We start from the raw sequence: 18,432 nt of genomic DNA, 5'->3' as shown, positions 1-18,432 counted from the left end.
AAGGTGGGAGGAGAAGAGAACGAGATGGTTGGATAGCATCATCGACTCAATGGACATAAGTTTGAGTAAACTCTGGGAGTTGGTGATGGACAGGGAAGCCTGGAGGGCTGCAATCCATGGGGTCCCAAAGAGTCGGACACGACTGAGCGACTCAACAAGAAGAAGAACGCAATCGACTGAGAGCAAGAAGGGCTTTGAAAAATGTTTCCTTTAGGCCCCAGAATCCGAACATTCCTTCCTGGGCCGCTGGGTCAGCCCACAGAGCACAGAGGGAGGGGCTCAGTTCAGTTCAGTTCAGTTCAGTTCAGTTCGCTCAGTCGTGTCCAACTCTTTGCGACCCCATGAATCGCAGCACTCCAGGCCTCCCTGTCCATCACCAACTCCCGGAGTTCACTCAGATTCACGTCCATCGAGTCAGTGATGCCATCCAGCCATCTCATCCTGTCGTCCCCTTCTCCTCCTGCCCCCAATCCCTCCCAGCATCAAAGTATTTTCCAGTGAGTCAACTATTTGCATGAGGTGGCCAAAGTACTGGAGTTTCAGCTTTAGCATCATTCCTTCCAAAGAAATCTCAGGGCTAACCTTTGCCAACTGGAACTGGATTCTCACTGCACCCTCAGGACAGGGGAGAAGGCGTAATGCTCACTTTCGGCCACGAGGTGGAGACAGAGCGCCCCGTGAGCAGACACTGCCACCTGGTGGTCCTCAACGTCCATGACACCCTAGAAGAAAGGGAGAAGTCGCCGCAAAGGAAGGCCACCTGATTGGGGGAACCGGGGGCAGAGCCTAATAAGAGGCCTGCTCTGGGCAGGAGGCGGGGCGGGGGCGATGTCAGACCTTCCCCATCAGGTCTGACCCCCCGGGAGGCGTGGCCACAGGTCCCGGAATCCTCCAACACGGTGCCACTCATGCGGCATCAATGATGAAGACGTGGGGAGAGGTTTTCTTTTTACTTCCAAGTGGGACACCCTGTTCCAGAGGACGTTCGTCTGCCTAGTCAACTGATTCCAAAGCAAATGAAACTAAGTACGTACAGGTTGTTGTTCAGTCTATCAGTCGTGTCCGACTCTTTGCCACCCCATGGACTGCAGCACTGCCAGGCCTCCCTGTCCACCACCATCTCCCGGAGCTCACTCAAACTCATGTCCATCGAGTCAGTGACGCCATCCAGCCGTCTCATCCTCTGTCGCGTCCCCTTCTTCTCCCACCTTCAATCTTTCCCTGCATCGGGGTCTTTTCCAGTGAGTCAGCTCTTTGCATCATGTGGCCAAAGTATTGGAGCTTCAGCTTCAACATCAGTCCTTCCAATGAACATTCAGGACTGATTTCCTTTAGGATGGACTGGTTTGATCTTGCAGTCCCAGGGACTCCCAAGAGTCTTCTCCAACACCACAATTCAAAAGCATCCACCTCCAGGGCTGAACATCAAATACTGATCGCAAACAGAGTCTATATGGCCAAGTTAAATATTTTCAAAAATGTGCCAGGCAGAGGCAAATTTCAATGGAGCTAACAGACTTTAAGCGTCAGGCCCCCTTCATTGCAGGTGCTTTTCTTCAAGGCTCTTGGGAGGTGCTTTGTCATTGTATTCACATGGGCAGGTGTCTTTATAAGAATGGAAAAGGTAAGGTATTTTAACTGCAGTTGGTTAAGGCTGCTGTCTCTCTCCATCTAACCTGCCTCCGGGTCACAATTTCCTTTGTGTTGTGAGGCACTGAAGTGGTCACTGGTATTAGGAGAAGCTTGATTAAGGAGAAGTCACATTGGGAGTATATTCCATGTGGACTGAGTGGAATATATGTACTTGGTTTGCAGTCACTTTTATTTTGTTTTGTTTTGGCTTAAAATACTAGAAAATTGTTCTCCTATGGGCCTGGGGCTAAAAGTCCAAGATCCAGGTATTGGTAGGGCTGCCCTCTCTCTGAAGGCTCCGGAGGTGGAGTAATCCGTTCCATTCCTTTTCCTTGGCCTCTGATGTGGCCGGCCGTCTTTGGCATTCCTTGGTTGTATATAGATACGTCACTCCAGTCTCTGCCTCCAAGGTCATCAGGCCATCTTCCCTCTGTGTCTGTGTCTTCAAATAATTCGCCTCTCTGTGTGTCTGACTCTCTCTCACTTATGTTTTTTTTAAATGATCTATCTATATATTTTATTTTATTGAAATACACGTGTGTGCTCAGTCATGTCTGGCTCTTTGTGACCCCATGGACTGTAGTCTGCCAGGCTCCTTTGTCTATGGGATTCTCCAGGCAAGAGTACTGGAGTAGGTTGCCATTTCCTCCTCCAGGGTTATTGAAGCATAGCTGGTATAAAATATGTACGTTTTATGTGTACGATAGTGATTCACGACTTTTAAAGGTCATCCTTCAGTTATAGCTATTATATAATATTGGCTATATTCCTTGTGTTGCACAGTATATCCTTGTGGCTTATTTGGTTCATAGTAGTTTGTACCCTTAATCTGCTCCCCCAGGACTGGCTCCCCCCTTCCCTCTCCGCACCGGCGGCCACTCGTTTGCTCTCTCAATCTGTGAGTCTGCTTCTCTGTTATAGTCACTAGTTTGTTGTATTTTTTTGATTCCACATGTAAGTGATATCATACGGTATTTGTCTTTCTCTGATTTATTTCACTTAGCATAATGCCCTCCAAGTCCATCCACGTTGCTGCAAATGGCAAAATGCCATTCTTTTTATGGCTGAGTAGTATTCCATTATATGTATCTGTATATGTGTGTGTGTAAATGTATATATCACATTTTCTTTGTCGATGCATCTGTTGATGGACACTTAGGTTGCTTCCATTACCTTGGCAATTATAATGATTCTGCGAACATTGGGGCGTATATATCTTTTCGAATTAGTGTTTTTGATTTTTTCGGATATGTACCCAGGAGTGGAATTGCTGGGTCATGTGGTATTTCTGTTTTTAGGTTTTTGAGAATGTGGTCCCTTCTGTGATCGCTGAGTTATTGATGGCCACCCTAGGTAGGAACGGTTTCCAGAGATGCACTCTTACCACCTTCTGTGACAGTTTGCTAGTGGTGTGATGTGAAGGTCCAGGGCCAGAGGCAAAACAGCAGTCAGAACCGGAAAGTGGTCTGCGGCAAACTCCTCCACCCAGTAGAGGAAGGTAAAATGGAGCAGCCCTGAGTGGCTTTGCCTGGTGCCTCAGTGGTGGAGAATCCGCCTGCCTCTGCAGGGGACACAGATTGTACCCGTTGGCCGGGAAGATCCCCCATACCACGGAGCCTCTAAGCCCCTGAGCCACAGCTACCAAGCCTGTGCTCCAGAGCCCAGGAGCCACGACTACTGAAGGCTGTGTGCCTAGAGCCCCTGCCCTGCAGCAGGGGAAGCCCTACAATGAGAAGCCAGGCACCACAACTAGAGAAAAGCCCGTGTGTGTGTGCGGCAGTGAAGTCCCAGCACAGCCAAACAGGAATAAATAAAATAAACGAGGTGCCCTGTGGAAAACAGTGTGGCAATTCCTCAAAATTAAAAACAGAATGCCCACACGGTCCAGCAATTCCACTCCTGGGCCCCAAAGACCTATCTGTAGACCCCGGTTCATAGCAGCGTCACTCACAATAGCCAAATGGCAGAAGCTACCCAAGTGTCCTGGGCCAGATGAATGGATAAACAAATGCAGTCCATCTATCAGCCCAGCTCACTTCACCTGTCAACTTGATCATCACGACAGCCTCCTAACAAGTGTCCCACGTCCACTTACATTTTTCTCTCAGGAGGATGTGTAGCTAAATACAGGTGGTTCAAAATCTCAACGACACCAAAGCCTTTTGGTAAAAAAGACCTCCTTCCCACTCCTTTCCCCAGATACAGGACTCATCTTTTCTCTGGAGGTGACCAATATTATCAGTTTCTTATTTATCTCTCTAGAGTTAACCTACATAGTTAAAAGTAAAATTGTATATTCTTCACCCCCCCCCTTAAAAAGTGAACCACTAACCCACAAAGGGGTTTTGTTCATCTATTCTCCCTTTAATGGACAGCTGAACATGCTTCTGCTGGCTCCCTAGAGGCTGTAATAGGAATCCTCGATCTTTTAAAGTGAACTCTACGGACTTCCCTGGCGGTCTGGTGGTTAGGACTCCTTACTTCCTCTACAGGGGGCACAGGTTTGATCCCTGGTCAGGGAACTAAGATCCTGCCTGTGGCAGAGGCAAAACGTAGTCAACTCTAAATGAATTGATGACACATGGGTTTACTACACACTCCCTCCCATATCCGCCTTTTTCATGGGACAGTATATCTTGGGAAATTGTCCCTATCAATTCACATGGCACTTCCGCATTCTTTGAACAGACGCCCAGTGCTCCACCGTATGGTGGGACCGTGATTCATTTATCCAGCCCTCTTTGAAGGATACTTCGGTTGTTTCCAACCTTTTGCAAATACAAGGTCGCAATGAATCACTGTTGTATGTCAATTAAAACATGGGCAGATGTCTGTAAGATACTGTTGGGTCAAAGGGCATAGAACTCTGTGATTTCCTTAGACGTCACTAAAGGTCCCCCTACTGGGGCCACAACCCTGTATGACCTCTGCCCCTGTGACTGTGTTGGGGTCTCAGGGGCCTCGGGGTGGGGGGCTGGGGGCCTCAGGCCATCCTCCGGCGGGATTCCGGTGGGCACCCCCACCTCTGGGTATCCCCGGTTTCAACACCTTCGCAGGGCTTGGTGCCTGCCATCCTCCCCGCAGAAGCCAGGGGGCGTTTCTCCATCAAGGTGGCTTGTCTGCTCATTGATGGGGTTACGGGAGGCGGGGACCCCAAGCCCTTTAACAGAGATTCCGGGGGTCCTGCTCCCCAGACTCTCCCAATCACACCCATCTTGCTCCCGACCACTCCCCGCCCCAGTTCTTAACCCTGAGGCTCCAGGCCCCTACCCCAGGGCCTCCTTGCCTTTGCCCCCGCCCTCCCGTCTTCTCAGGGTGACCCCTGTCCTCAGGGGTCCGCTCCCCACTTTGGAGAGGCCTCCGCACGTGGCACACCTGTTGATCCCTCACCCCGAACCCCCAACCCCATTGACAGCTAGTTGGTGGCGGGGTCTCTGGACCGTTTTCCAGCGCCTCTCGCAGACAGGCAGACCAACGCCTAACCGACCGCGGCAGATGAAATGGTCAGGGAGCTAACGCAGACCCGCGAGGGGCGTGAGTCCTTTGCGACCCCGCCCCGCCCTTGCGTGCCCCCCACCCTCCGCGGGCGCGGTCACCAGGGGGCGCAGTCCCCTCCCGACTCAGCAGGGACCCTGCCCGGGAGCCCGCTGGCAGAGGATGAACGACCCGAGGCACACCGCATAATTCAGCGGTTTTGGCCTCAGCCCTTGCCAGTGGAAGGAGGGGGGAGTGGGGAGGAGGAGGGGACTGGGGAAGGAAGAGGGCTGCGGCTCTGGACGCCCCGCCTTCCGGCGCAGGGACGCCTCCTCGGTGCCCAGGACTCGGGGTGTGGGGGGTTCCGGGCAGGAGAGCGGGCCTTGGAACCGGGATGAATCCAAGGCCTTGAGGGCAGGGCTGACCTGCCCTTTAAAAAGCCTTTGGGCTGTGGTGTGAAAGTCTCTGAGTCCTGTCTGACTCTCTGCGACGCCGTGGACTGTATACAGGCTCCTCTGTCCATGGGATTCTCCGGGCAGGCATACTTACGATTCAGCCAAGCTCCAGACAAGTGGATGCCTCCGTTTAGGGCTTCCCAGGTGGCTCCGTGGTAAAGAATCCACCTGCCAATGCAGGAGACGCAGATTCAGTCCCTGGGCCGGGAAGATTCCCCAGGAGAAGGAAATGGCAACGCACTCCAGGACTCTTGCCTGGAGAATCCCATGGACAGAGGAGCCTGGCGGGCTACAGTCCATGGGGTCACAGAGAGTCAGACACACTGAGCGACTGAGCAGGCAAACGGCACGTGCCTTAGCTTCTGAGGTTGTTAAAGAGGGATGCCCAACAGCTGCTATTTACTGGGGAAGTGCTCCGTATGGGGCAGGTCTTGGGCTGAGGGCTGGTCCTCTCGGTGGGCAGTGGTACTGTCTTCCTGTTGCAGCTCTGGGCTGGGGTCTCGCAGCCATCGCTGATGTCTGGAAGCAGATCTCATACGACTGCACAATCTCGCAGCTCAGGCAGGACTGACCAGGGGTTACGAACTCCAAGTCATAGCCGTCCACCCCCCACCACCCCCGCCAACTCCAACCTGGGCCCTCACCGAGCACCAGCCCCTTGGGATGGGGAGGGCCAGCCCCATGAGCTGGTCTGGCCACCCACCCACCCACACACCCAGCCATCGTCTTTATTTGCTGGGTGCAGGGGAGGCATGGAGACCTTTACTGGGCATTCAGACACAGGCACAAATGGCTACTTGATGACAGTTATGATCCGTGTCCGAGGAGGGCATCTCTTGGGGCCAGGTCTCCTGGGAGGGTGCCTGTGGGTTGAAACTAACTAGAGAAAGAGAATTGAGGGAGAGGAATTGAGGGCCCACCTTCCAGGCAGAGGGAACAGCTTTGCGGGAGGCCCCGAGGCCAGCAGAGCTGCTCTGGGAGGAAAAGGAGAAGACGCTGGGATTCTGGTGCAGCTGCCTGGGAGGTGCTCAGCCGCTTGGTCCTGGAGGGAAGCGGCCTCCCCCCTCAGCCCTGGGTCCCTTCCTGCCCGCTCCAGCATAGGCCTGGCCTGCTTGGCCTCAGTGGTGGACACTGCTGGCCTGTCTCTCCACGCAGACCATGAGCTGTTTGCTGCTGGGCTCAGGTTCCGAAGCCTTTGTTCAGCAAACACCAAGGCCACACTCTACCCACTGGCTTTCTTCTCTTCTCATCTTCTCTCTCTTTTTTTAACGGTGCTAAAATATACATGACCCAGGTACTTCCCTGGTGATCCAGTGGTTAGGAATTGGCCTTGTAATGCAAGGGACACGATGTTTGATCCCTGGTTGGGGACCTAAGATCCCACTTGCCACAGAGCAACTAAATCCGTACCCCACAGCTAAGCTAGGCCACTGCAACTCGAGAGGCCTTGTGCCCCAATGGAGGTCCCGTGTGCAGCGACTGAGACCCAACACAGCCAATCAATCAAGAAATATTTTTTAAAACTACACAGCACTTTTGCCATGTCCATCACGTTTATGTGCACGGTTCAGGGGTGTTAATTCTGTTCACATTATTGGGCCACCATCCACTCCTAGAGCTCTTCTCACCTTGTAAAACGGCACCTCCGTCTCCATCAAACCTGGCCTCTCCTTCCCTCCTCGTCCGGCCCTGGCCCCCACTGCCCTCTGATCTCTCTGTGACCAGGCCAGGTCTCTCTAGAAGTGAACGCATGGTGCCAATGTGTCTGGCTTATTTCACAGGGTCCTCAGGGGTCATCTCTGCTGCCGCAGGGGTCGGACTCTCCTTCCGTTTTCAGGCTGACAAGTACTCCACGGTGTGAACGGACCACATTCTATTTCTCCCCATCTCGCGGCGGACACTTGGGTCGCTTCCCCTTTTGGCCGCCATGACCTGCTGGCATTTCTTGCTTCTGGTTCCTCACCTTGGGCCAAAGGCACCCCCTGTGAGCTGTTGGTATTTTGCAACACGCAGCACGTAGGGGTGCTCGATCCCCGTCTTGACCAGCTCTCTCACTTTTGTAGCCTGGGAAACAGAGGCCCTGGAGGAAGGCAAGGACTTCCTTGAAGTCACGGCAGAGGCTTGACCAGCTCCAGGTCGGCTTGGAGGATTAAAATAGGCAGAAGGCCTTTGCACCCAACCTTATCCCTGGAGCCTCCTCTTGTACCTATTTCTGTCTGGCCAGCCTCTCTCTTTCAGAGAAATGAGCTCAGAAAGCTGCCCCAGGTGAAGGAGAAGCAGCCAGATAGTCAGACCCCTGACTTTGTGTGCCAAGGACCTGGTGGGTGTCTGTCCCCAAACCACCCCTTTTCCAACTAGACGCTGACTCCCCCAGCCTCGGAGACTGGAGTGGCTCATGCCTGGCAGGTGCACCTTCATGCCCCAGGACAGCCCTGCCAGGGGTTTGGGGACCGCTCTCATTTTACCAATGGGCCCAGAGCGGAGAAATGACTTGTCTAGGATGGCAGAGCCCCGCCCCAGCCCTAACTTAAACCCATCATCAGTTGACCAGCTCCCCGCCAGAGCAGGAAGCCTATGGCCTCAGCAGCCCCTGCCTCTTCCCACATTCCAGAGATGGAGTCAGACCCGGGGAGTCGGTGGTGGTGGGGCTCCAGGCTGGCCTGACTCTGACCTGGAAGCCTGGACGCCCCCTGGCGAGGTCTCCCAGGCTGCCCTAGCCCTGCCCAGAAGAGGTGCCCAGCCCTCCAGTGGCCCCGCTGCTCCCTGCACCCGGGGGCCTCCAGAGGACGGGCATCCTCACTTCCCCACTCAGTGGCCCTGCACCGAGAGGGTTGCAGGCAGAGTTGCAGAGGGGTGCTTGCAGCGGAGGGCATCTGTGGGCACGCCCCCGGTGCACTTTCTGCACAGGCCTCCGCCCCGCTCTTTCTGTCTCTCTGGCAGGGGCAGGGGACGGGGCTGGCAACACCAGCTCCTCTGCTTCTGTGGCCAGGCGCTTCCTCTTTGCCCGGCTCGCCACCCGAGGGCATGCACCGCCCAGTGACTTCCCCCAGGCCAGGCCTCCGCACCCTACACCTGCGGCAGGCAGCCTCCTCCACTGCTTTAGAAGGTTTATCTGCCAGAGGGGCTTTGAGGGCGGAGTGGGACCCTTATCTCCCTGCCAGGGGCCTGCCCTACAGTTGGGGCTTTGTAATCTGACATTGTGATTTTTTTTTTTACACCCTTGTTTTTCCCCCCAGGGAGGGAAGATTTGCTGAATCATCCGGGGGAGGTGGTTGGAGGGGGCCCGGGCCAAGGCAGCTGGAGGGCAGTGATAAGTCTGAGGCTGGGCTGAGGGGTGCTGGGGAGCTGGGCAGGGAGGAAACCCCGACCTGCGACGGTTTCCAGCTAAGATTGTTGGCTTCTGCAGAGCTGCCCTGGGGATGCTCGTTCAGGTTAGGTGGCCTGAACCTTCCTCCCAGAGGAGGGCCGGCTGCAGGCGGGACTGGCCAGCTGGGCCCGTGATAGCTGGCAACGGCAAGCCGGGGTGAACATGACTGGGTACCCAGCTCCCAGGATGGCTCCTGTGAGCCCTCGAGCTCATCCTTGTCTTACACTTTGGCTACTGTGGCCCCAGCGGGGCGCTGGCTGGGCCCCAGCAGATTGGGGATGGGGCTGGGACAGGTGGGAGCCTTAGGTCTCCCCCGGGCCTTTGCACCGACTGCTCCTAGGCTCGGAGCCACCCTCTCCGCTTCGGACAGATCAAATTCATCTCGGATGGCCATTTCCTGTGGAAAGACTTCTCTGCCCCAGCATGGGTTTGGGGGCCTCTCAGCCTCCCAGAGTCCACTAAGTGGCCCCTCTTCTGGATCTTGCCCCCTCAGGGCCCAGATTGTTGAACGGAGCCTTAAGGTTCTTTCTTGGAAAACCCTGAGAGGAGTTGCCTTCCACTGGGACTAAAACTCTGGGGACTGCAAAATGGGAAAGTGTCCCCACAGGGGTTGGGCTGGGCCCTGGGCTCCTCTCTGCTGCAAAGTGGACCCCTGGCCGGGGGAGGAGGGCCGCCCTAAGCCGTGCCTGCCTTCCCAGAGCCTCTGCCTTCTCACTCTCCCTACAGGGTGGCCTGACCTCCAGGAGTGGGTCCCCCAGCCTCTGCAGGGGCTGGGGGTGTAGTGGAGACAACGTTCCACCAGCTTTGCAGGACCAGGCATGGGTCACATAGACTGGGTCTTGCCCAAGGCCCAGGGCAGAGGCTGGGCTGGACATGCCAGAGGCTTCCCCCGAACTCTCTCTGCCCCCCTGATTTCTGATCCCCCCCCAAGAGGCCGGTGGGCAACCACAGCCCCGGGGAAGAAGGCTGATTGACGCCCCTGAGTCAGTGGCCACATCCCCTGCTGCTCCCAAAAGGGGCTTCTGGGGCAGGAAGAGCGGCCGCGGTGGTCGCTTCTCTCCCTTCCTGCTGCCCAACTGAGCCCAGAGATAAGTCCTCGCTTGGCTGAGGGGGCTTGGGGGGCCCAGGCCTCCCCCAGAAATCATGTCAGGGTTCCTCGCATGGAGGAAGGACCTGAAGACCACGATAACCCCTTTATTTTTAAGAGATCCGGGAGGAAGTCCCAAGTCACCCTTTGCAGAAATAGCTCTGAGCTTCAGCCTGGCGTCTGTGGTTCCAGCTGTCAGCGGGGACTTCCCATGAGTGTGGCCCTGGTCAGTGCAGGCCACGGTGGCCCGGAGGGCCTGGGGCCCAGGGTCCAGCCCCACGCCTGTGCTCCAAGCCCAGAGCCGTTGGTAAAGACAATGACCGCAGCTCCATTTACTTCTGCATAAGGTGGCTCAATCGGTCAAGAAACCGCCTGCAGTGCAGGAGACCTGGGTTCAAACCCCAGGTCGGGAAGATCCCCTGGAGAAGAGAATGGCTATCCACTCCAGTATTCTGGCCTGGAGAATCCCACGGACAGACGAGCCTGGTGGGGTCACAAAGAGTTGGACACGACTGAGTGACTCCCACACTCAGTGTGGGGACAGGGCAGAGGTCCTGCCAGGTGTTGCAGACAAGCTGCAAAAATGTGTCGGGCACCCCTTTCTGTCTTCCCTACTTTCCAACCCTGCTCCATATCTGGACACCTGCCTGCCCCCGCGCACTGGAGGCCCGTGAATGTGCAAACTCTGGGGTCTCTCCCCAACAGTTGTCACCTGAACCCTGCCTTCAAGAGTCCACGAGTGGGTGGCGGGGGAGGATACAGTGGCAGTCTGGGATTAACAGATACACACTACTTACATAAAATAGACAAGAAGGACCCAGTGTAGTACAGGGAGCTATGTTCAGTATCTTGTACTAATCTATAATGGAACGGAATCTGAAAAAAAATATATATATATACATATATATATATTGAATCACTTTGCTGTATACCTGAAACTAACACAATATGGTCAATCAGCTATCCTTCAGTAAAAAAGAGAGAAGGGTAGATCTTTAAAGTTCTCATCAGGCCCTCCTGGTGGCTCAGTGGTAAAGAATCCACCTGCCAATGTAGCAGGCACGGGTGAGATCGCCAATCAGGGGAGGTCCCACATGCCATGGGGCAGCTTAGCCCGTGTGCCACAGCTACTGAGCCTGTGTTTTAGAGTCCGGGAGCTGCAACCACGGAAGCCCTCAAGCCCTAAGCCCTCGAGCCAGGGCTCTGCAATAGAGAAGCCACCGCAGTGAGAAGCCCGCCCTCCACAACTAGAGGGAAACCTGCCCAGCAAGGGAGACCCAGCCCAGCAAAAACTAAAACTATGTAAAAAAGCAGTTCTCATCAGCGGAAGAACGTTTTGAACTGTGTGCTGACGGATAGTCACTTATGGTGGTGATCGTTTCACGACACGTACAAGCATCAAATAATCACTCATTACACGTAAAACTGAGAGAATGTGACCTGTCAACTCTATCTCAACATTAATTAGCTAAAATGCAAAATGCTGCCCAAAAAAGAGTCGATGAAAGGAAGTCTTGGGACTGGAGGTTGTGGGCTGAATGGAGATTTCTGAAGACCACGGGGGTCATGGTCCGGATGAGAGAAACTGAGGTCCAGAGGGAAGTACCTGTAAGTCCGTACTGCCAGGAGGGGGTCAGAGTGACACCCCAGCCTCTGACCCAAAGCCCGCACCCCCTCCCGTCTGGGCTGTCTCCTCCCCACCTTTCACACGGCAGGCTCCCCATGCCAACATCCTGCCCCCCTTTCTGTATTTCTTCGGGCTTTCTCTGTTTCCCCTCTTAGGACACCCCCCTCAGTGCCATAAGCGTGGACACTCTGGCTGCTCCCACCGCCCATCCTCACTGCCCAGAAGTGAGCCCGGCTCACGGCAGCAGCTCTGTAAATAAGAGTCGATGAAAAAATAAAAATAAAAAAAAATAAGAGTCGATGAATGAGCGCTTTCCACCCCACTGGGCGGCTTTGGGGCCTCGGGAAGGCCCTGGGCCCAGGGGTCCTCCAGGGCTCTAGGGGACCCGTCTGTCTATGCGGTGGACACCGGCAGGCCTGGCTGGACAGAGGTGCGGTGCTCCTGGGCTCGAGGGTCCAGCTGGGGGCTCCTGGGGCCCTTGCACTCTCTCCTTCTAAAAGCAAACAAATCAGCTTTCTCCCCGACATTGTTACTATAGATGTCATGGAAAAGGCACGAAACGTCTAGAAAAGGGAATTATAAAAACCCACTAAGATGCCATCCCATTCCCACCCACCCAGGAAAACCCTGCAGACCTTGGGGTCTGCCCTCCCTCTGACCGCCATGGCCAAGGTCGGGGGCCTGCCCCGCGTGGCTCTGAGCCTGGGACCAGCACCCCTGCCTCTGGAGCGGCTAGCCCTGCGGAGTGCAAGCAGGGGCGGGCGTCCCGGCTTCAGCCTCTCATGCCTTCTCCTTCTGCCTTCTGCTTCCTGGGTCCTCATCCTCTGAATCCTCATCGACACTCACCCTGAGACTCTGTTTCCTCGTTTGTAAGGTGGGGATGACTCCCTGAAGGGTGACTCCCAAGACAGTGATATTTACGGGAGTGGTCCCTAAGGTGAACTGAGCCTGACCTTCACCTCGAGACCACAGGGGCGGTGTGGAGAGGTGCCCTCCTGTTCCCTCTTCTAGGGCATGGAAACTTCCCAAAAAAGGGACTTTTTCTCTTTTTAAAAATTTTGTTTATTTTTGGCTGTGCTGGGTCTTCATTGCTGCGCATGGCCAGTTTCTAGCTGGGGAGAGTGGGGGCTACTTTCTAGCTGAGATGCTCGGGCTTCTCACTGCAGTGGCTTCTTTCGTAGCAGAGCACAGGCCCGAGAGCGTGCAGACTCCAGCAGCTGCAGCGCGTGGTCTCAGTATTTGGGCTCCTGGGCTCCAGAGTGCAGGCTCGGGAGTGGTGGCTCATGGGCTCAGCTGCTTTGTTGCACGTGGCATCTTCCTGCATCAGGGATTGAACCTGTGTCTCCTGCCCCGGTAGGCAGACTCTTTACCGCTGAGCCACCAAGGGAAGCCCAGGCCACTTTTTCTTTAAGCCTTGCAGAAGGGCAGAGTGGCAGCAAGCCTGTTCTGTGGCCCAAAAGGCTGGGCCCCGGGAGAAGCCGGAGCCCCTGGCCCACACCTCTGTGGGGCCCCTTCCCAGCTGCTCATGCAGCCGCGATGTCAAGGGCCCCAGGGTCCTCTGAGACCTCTTGTCCCTGGCTCTTGTCATCTGGGTGAAGTGGTTGGAAGGCTCCCTCCCTCTCTCTCTCTCTGCTTCTCCCTCTCTCCTGCTCCCTGGGACACCAGGCCTCCTGATAACACCGGGAAGGCGCTATCGGCCTGGGAGCACCCTCCCACCAAAGCCCGCGGGCCTGCTCCACACCAACGGTTGGCAGCCGGCACCGTTTGATAAACTTTATCAGGCCAAAACCTGAGCACGGCCGCTCAGCGCAGCCCCTGTCTCAGATTTCCCTCCTTCTGCCTTCCTGCAGCCCCCTATCCCCGCCGCTGGAAACTGGGGCCCTGCCTGTCTCCTGGCTGGGGACCAATTCCAGCCGGACCCCTGGCAGATGGGAGAGGGCAGCCCTGCACCCGGCTAGGAGGGAGATCTGAGAGTCCAGGGTCCAGCCCACCATCCCCAGGCCAGGGGCTTCTCCATTAGGGGGTCCCACCCCACCTGCCACAAAGGAGCCAGGGGTCCTGACAGGGTGCATATCCTGGGCTTCTCTGGGACCTCCTGGGTGCTGGCTGCTAAGCTAAGGGTTAGGACTGGACGCAGCGTCTGCTAGGAGGCGGCTCTCAGGGTTGGGAGTTGGGGACAAGCCGGCCACCACTGGTGAAGGAGAAAGGACCCGGCCCCGTGGAGCCGTGGAGGGTCAGCAGCAACCTAAAGGCAGGGAAATGATGTTTGAGCAGAAGGAGTCTTTTTGTAACGCCATTGATAGTGTTATCATGCACGCCCATGACGGAAAAATACAACATACATGCTGAAAGAGAAGGAGAAGAAAATTTGCACCCCCCGACACAGGCCCTGTTGATACGCTGCTCTTTATCCTTGCGAACTTCCTTCCGTGTGTAATTAACAAAATGGAATCATATGGTGTATACTGATTTTAAACCACTTTTTCACTTAAGATATCATGAACAGCTTCCTACGTTGATGCGTTTATTCTGCAAAATCTATTTTCTCTTCAGTTTTTTTTTAGTAAAAAAATACACACACACACACACACAAATCCGAGTTTGTTTTATAGATAGCATTGAGGGTGAAGTCAACCCTCCTTCCCAGGCCCCAGAAACAACCGCTATCAATGGCTGGCTGTGCCTTCCTCGGATTTGTTTCTCTAAGCACCCACAAACGTACGTTGTGCTGTTTTTAAAGAGTCAGTACGCGATCGTGAAGCAAGCGTGTTTCACTCCACGTCAGCACTCAGGCCCCTTCCGGGTCAGTCCTTGTAAAGCACACTGGCTCTTCGTGATGGCTGCTCGGATGACCCCTGTCTGGATGTGCCAGTGGTCGCTTAGCCGATCTTTCCTGGGAGGTTAGGATGGTTCCAGTGTGTCTTTTTTCTCCATTTCCAGCTGGCTTCAGAAGATGATCCCGTAGCTAACCTGTGGTCCCTTCTTGACTCTTTCTCTTTCGTGTGAATTCCTGGGAGTACAATTGAGGGTCTGGGGTGAGCACGTGTTAGGAAATCTATGCACTTGTGGGACTTCCCTGGGGGTCCAGTGGTTAAGGCTGTGCTTCCAGTGCAGGGGCTGCAGGTTCAATCTCTGGTTGGAAAACTAAGATCCCACATGCTGTGCAGCCAACAAAAGAAAAAAAAGAGAAAAAGAAAAATCTGTGCACTTCAACTGGGTTTCCAGGGTTCAGGGGAGGGAACACTGTTGGCCAGGAGGGTAGAAAATGGCCTCGGGAATTCCCTAAAGGCCTCTTGGGAAATAACAGGGAAGACCTGGCTTCCTGTACAGAATCCCAGGGAAGTGGCATGGTGCAGCCGTGATGGTCCCTTGTGTCCCCTCTCCATCCTGGGGGCCTTCCCTGCCTGACTGGGGGCAGCAGGAGAGACCCAAGACGCAGAGGAGTCTTCCCAAGGCACCTGAGCCATTGATTGCTTTGGACCAGGGGGAGGACCCCAAGAGACATGGGAACTGAGCTTTGGAAAGATAATCTGTCTTGGATGATCGGTGTGGTCTGGGGAGCCAGTCGGAGTGGGGAGGTCCCCTTCTAACAGGCTGGGGTCAGCTCAGCCACTGTGCAAATGCCTGGACGGACTGCCTTTGGGAGGTGCATTTCCATGCCGACCACTGATTTCCATGGAGGGCCGCCTGGCCTCTCCCAGCATGTCCTTCTGGGGCTGGCAGGGAGCTGGGGGTGTCACCTGAAGCTGCCAACACCAGTGGGACATTCCATCAGAAAACTGATTCAAATGTTGCATTCTGCTTCCTGATGTGACCAGTTCATTTTAATATTAAAATACCGGTTTTGTTATGTACCGCGGAGTAAATAGATCCTCCAAGTTGAGTTACAGACACCACATCTGACTTGTTCCATCCACACCCCTCCAGTCCCCAGCAGCCGGGTCGGTGCCACAGTCGGGCAACGCCTCACCTCCCACACAACCTTAGAGGCCGCCACTGACTCCATGTTTCCTGTAAGCAGGGTCCCCTGGCATCGTGCAATCAGTCTCACTGTTCTGGTAGGAAGGCCGTAGACCGAAGGGTCAGAAAACCTGGACTCTGTGTGACGTCACAGCCAATAGGCCTTGTGATGGGGCCCATCAACTCTGCCCCCCGGGCCCTTTCCCTCGGGCAGGAAAGGGAAGCCCCAGACAGTCTTCTGGGGGCTGGATGGGCCTTCACACATGGGCACTCCATGCTGGGCATCTCAGATGAGGGGAGTGGTAGTGGGCTAGGACGCAGAGAACGAGCAACTGGACTCCCTCCAATCGAAGCAGCTGGAGGACCCACTGCACCCACATGGTTGGGCCCCCCGACCCCAGCGTGCTGAGTGAAGCCCTGCCATCCCAAAGGCTGAGATGCTCCCACAGGCCAGAGCACAACTTGCCGGCTTGTGGGCAGAAGCTGACCTGAAGGCCTTCTCCAGGGCCGTGGCTTCGCGTGGGTAGCCCATCCTCCCTGGGACCTCCCTGGGGTTCCCGCGGCCGGGTGAGGGGTGGGTGCAGGGAAGGGACGGCAGGGTGGCTCTGCCCTCCCCCGCCCCACCCATGCCCTGCAGACTCTTCCCAGGAAGCAGGTTTCACAATCGGATACCTGCCCATGCGCTGACCCCCGTCTCTGCAGTGTGTGTGGAGGTGGGGTTCTGGCACCCTGCTCCGAGGCTGCAGCCCCCACTCCCGCCCACCACCCTGTTGTGGGCACTGGGTGGAGGGGTCAATGAACGCAACCCCACTCTCCCAACCTCAGCAGAGGAAGAAAGACGTCTTGTCTTTCTTGAAGAAAGAGCTCCTCTTCCTAGCCCCGCCCTGCCACAGAAGTGGCTGAAATCCTGATATTAGAGTGGTTTTGTTTAGCAAACAAGGAGCATGCAAAGTAGTTCCCGCGTGTGTGTGTGTGTGTGTGTGTGTGAGTGTGTGTGTGTGTTCCCGTCCTCTGGGAGGTACAGGCTCACTCCAGGTGAGCCTGACTCTGCTGTGTGGCTTTGGGCAAGTTTTCTTCCCTCTCTGGGCCACAGGGTCCCCATGGACGGGAGGAGGGGCCGGAGCAGGGGTCTCCAAGGGCTCCAGGGGCTCCAGTGGATCGGCTGCCAGAGGCTGTCTTCCTCGGACTTCAAGAGCAAGACCAGCAGGACAAGGATCTGAAAGCCTGCCGAGGAGACCAGACCACCCTCGTATGCAAATCCCAAGCCTCCACCCCACCCTCCACACACCTGACGGGTTTGTGCAGGGGAATTCTTGCTAAAGTAAACAGGAAGGGCCTCTGCAATGAAGTATGCCAAGGGGTCCTGCCCAGCCAAACCCAGAGCCTGGGAGCCCAGGGATTTACCATTCCCCAGGGGCCTCAGAAACCTCTGGACTCAGCGTGGAGGACAGCAAACAGATGTGGCTGGGAAGAAAGGCAGAGACTCAAAGAAGACGCGGATCCAGTGACCCCAGCTCGGCACTTGCCCGCTGGGTGACCTTGGGCAAGATAGGTGACCTCTCTGAGCCTCATTTACACCCTCTCTGTAACATGGGGTAACGACACCTCCTTTGCAGAGGGCCATGTGGGTCAGAGAAGATGTCAAGCAACCTTGGGCCCAGCTTAGCACCCGGAAGTGACTCATTCAGAAGTGTTCATCGCAGCGGGCCAGGCATAGGCTTGGTGCTGAAAGCCACAGCCCAGAGGGAATTCCTTCCAGCAGAGAGGAAGCTTACCCACAGCTAACTACTAGTCCGGGTTTGGTGTGTTCTGAGCTATAACCAAGGAGCCCAAGGAGCTCAGTGTTTGGAAGCAGGAGAAAAACCCTGGCTGGAATGACCAAGGGAGGCTTCCTGGAGGAGGCAGCACTTGAGCAGGCCTTGTAGGACAGTCAGGACTTCAAGAGGGCATGTTCATGGCCTAGCAGCACTTACCATGTGCTGGGCCCTGCTTACTGCTGTACAGGCATGGCCTCAGGGGATCCTCCGACAGCCCACAGGGAGGATCCATTCATCATTTTACAAAGGAGAATCTCATGGCTAGTGAGGGGTCACACCTGCTAAGTCTCTTCTGCTGTATGAGATAACAGTCACAAGTTTCAAGGATGAGACATGATATTGTTTTTCTGGGGGGGGCATTCTTTTTTTAAACTTATTTTAAAACATTAATTCGTTTATTTATGGGCTATGCTGGGTCTTCCTTGCTGTGTGCAGCTTTTCTCTAGTTGTAGAGCAGGGACTTCTCGTTGCAATGCCTTCTCTTGTTGCAGAGCACCTACTCTAGGACACACAGGCTTCAGTAGCTGGGGCTGGTCGGCCAAGTTGCTCTGAAACACGTACGAGGTCTTCCCGGCCCAGGGATTGAACCTGTGTCTCCTGAACTGGCAGGCAGATTGCTTACTACTGAGCCACGAGGGAAGCCCCTGGGGACCGTTATTCTGCCTACCGCAGTGATTCCATTAAGGACCTTGCGATGGGAAGGGTCTCCCGGGTGATCCAGGTGGGGCCCAACATGATCCCAAGGGTCCTTACGAGAGGGAAGCCAGCAGGTCAAAAGCAGAGGAAGGAGGTGGGCTGATGGGAGGTCAGAGAGATGCAGTCTGGAGATGGAGGAGGTGACCACAAGCCGAGGGATATAGGCAGCCTCTAGATGCTGGAAAAAAAGAGGCAACAGAGTGTCCTTTGAAGGCTCTGGAAAGAACCGGCTTCCTGACACCCTGAGTTCTACCCTCGTGAGACTCCCTTTGGATTTCTGACCTCCACACCTATAAGAGAATGCCTTTGTGTTTTTG

This window comes from Oryx dammah, unplaced genomic scaffold, assembly GCF_014754425.2.
Source record: "Oryx dammah isolate SB20612 unplaced genomic scaffold, SCBI_Odam_1.1 HiC_scaffold_25, whole genome shotgun sequence".
NCBI lineage: Eukaryota > Metazoa > Chordata > Mammalia > Artiodactyla > Bovidae > Oryx > Oryx dammah.
Note: the sequence above shows the minus strand (reverse complement) of the source record.